Here is a 2,767-nt window from a genome sequence, read left to right as displayed (position 1 = left end):
GACAAAGATTAAAGTTAGGGTAGGTAATGTATTTCAGAAGCATGTTTTGTTATATTGGTTAAAATTCTCTCAACATCCTGACTACATTTATTAAATCAAATCGAATTAATACAATTTACGATTAAAATCAGTTAGATGTTACTAAAGCTACCGAGCTAGTCACACAAGAAGAGAAAGAGCATCCAAATTTTTCAATTTAGTTACACCTTTACCTATTATGCCAAATAAAGCAAGGTAAGAAAGTTGAAAAGGCTACAAGCAAAAAGTTTAGATACAGCTTTTTAATGATGGCAAAAACCGAGGTCTGTCTGGTTTGTTTTGTTTTGTGGGGAATTTGTTATTTTCCTGAACTATATATGAATGAGACATGAGGTAGTTGGATACGATTAACAATGACCACGATGCGCTGTGCTCCTCTCCTCAACAGTCTGTGTGTTTGGTGAGTGGCTTTTTTACCCTACTCTTGCTAGTGTCTCCGACATGACCTACCCTAGCTTTAATTGATACTACTGCCTTTCACAGATTAAAATTAACACCAAAATATGTTCAACGTGTATAATATATCCTCTCTATGTACATACTCTGTCTGAAGAGTAAAACACAGACTTGTCAACAGCTCAGTTATTATGCTTACATATTTTTTGGTTTAGACGCAGCTGTCAGACCACTTCAATGCAGCACAATGAACGCTCATCACCAAAGGAGTCACCAAAATTGAGATCAACACAAATGTTGCAGATTATAAAATTAGGTTGACCTTTAGTAAAGTGTCAATATGTGTTGTTGTCTCTGTCTTGCTATACAATATTGGTTAATAAACAATTCTGTAACACTGGAGCTGAAGGTTGTCCAGTGCCAGCTGCTAATACGTTCATGTGTTGCCTGTGTTATCATAAGAGGCAATCTGTCAGGGGAAATATCAAAAGATTTTCAACTTTATTGATCCCACACTGGGGTAACTCCCTTGTTTCAGCAGCTGCAGATATATATAAGTTATTCATGCTATATATACCTTTTTATATAAACAGTTGTGTTTGATGGAACATTGCATAGAGAGATAACTGAGTACATTTGATTCAATGTGTGCACAGTGACCTACAGTACAAAAAGTCAAGACAGCTGTATGAGCGAGGATACCAGGTTTCACAGTGAGACAGCTCTGTTTATGTTGCTCTTTAATCTGAGCTGTCAAAATGGCTTCTGTCTCATTAACCTTTCTTTACAAATTACAAGTTACGCTGCATGGATATAATGTTTCATCTTGTTTTTTCCTCAATACATTATTACAGCATGGCCTGCTGAATCTAAGAGTTGCTTTGGAAATTGTGAGCATCGCCAGAGATTTTAGCTTCCAGATGCTCCTTATCCTCAACTGACAGATGTGCATGTAATTAGGCAACAGTCATCAAACTACAACCTTTAAGATTACTTGATTACTTCTTCCTTTTTTTATCTAGTTGCAATGGTTTTACACTCATTGATTGACTCAAGCCGACTTACAGACCCTCAAAATTGAGTTAATGATGAAAAACACAGCTGGCAGCCGATGACGTGTTGTTTCTGTAAACAAATCCATTATCTGTGACATTAGCGGTGTTCAGATCTTTTTTTCCTTCTCATTATCAGAAGATCGCAGCTTAATTACTGGGGGTTATTTGTACAGTAGGTATCCTGGGAAATATAAGAATCCACCAACTGAAACTGAAGCAGATGACAATGGCTGAAAAAGAGAAAGTGGATACAACAAAAGATAAATTACAAGACGTCATTCACTGGAATGGATTTACCCCAGCATGTGGTCTATTTTTTCTTTTTAACAATAACTTTATATGGAATACCAGCAAGAAAATACATTAAAAGCACATAAAATAAAAATACATTGAATTCTATCAATGTTTTATGAATGTAAGGTAATAGAAACAGAGAGGATTTTCAGAACTCATCCTTTCAGATCCTTCTTGTGAAACTAATGGTGGATTTCAGCATATAGTGCTGGAATATTCATTTCCCAAGCCCATATAACCTAAGGTTGTTCATTTATTCATGATGGTTGTATTAAACTATTATTTTACTATACAGTGAGGACTGCTAAGGCAATAGGTATGCTGCAGCTTGTCTCTGTTACTCATTACTTTGCTCTTGCATTTAATGTGTTTATAAAGAGCAATATGTATTTTTCACAACAATATATATTTTCAAAAACATGCATGGACTTTTTATATACATACATACATATATGAAAATCTCATGCACATATTTTTGTCATGCCCTGCAAAATAGCAGTGTTTCTGAAGTGCTATTTTACTCAACGAACAGTCATGGATCTGCACCACTAAATAAGGCAATTGTAGCAGCAATACGGCTTAGGAGTGCTGTTCTGCTGGTCTGTGTCAGACCACTTGGCAGGCCAGTCGTTTTTAGAATAGCCTCTTACCCAACATAGTGGTGGAGAAGGAAAGTAGCATAAAGCTGTCAATTTATTTTGCACTGTTGCGACCAAAATACACACTTCATGTCTGGTGGTTAAAATTATTAACTGCTTCTGAAAACACCTTTTTATTGTTGTTGCCACTTATTTTTATGCTAACAGAACCTATCAATCTGTTTCAGTGCATGTAAGTCCCCTAATAGCAGCAATGAATGGTCAAAACATATTTGCTTTTTCATCTTCTTGGGTAGCCTCAGCAGAGGTTTGAAAACTGTAGTCCTATTTCTTTAATTCTCCTCACAGCCATTTGTGACATTTTACATATCTCAATATCTGCTT

Source organism: Dicentrarchus labrax, unplaced genomic scaffold, assembly GCF_905237075.1.
Source record: "Dicentrarchus labrax unplaced genomic scaffold, dlabrax2021, whole genome shotgun sequence".
NCBI lineage: Eukaryota > Metazoa > Chordata > Actinopteri > Moronidae > Dicentrarchus > Dicentrarchus labrax.
The sequence above is the reverse complement of the archived record's forward strand: the minus strand, read 5'-3'. Positions refer to the sequence as shown.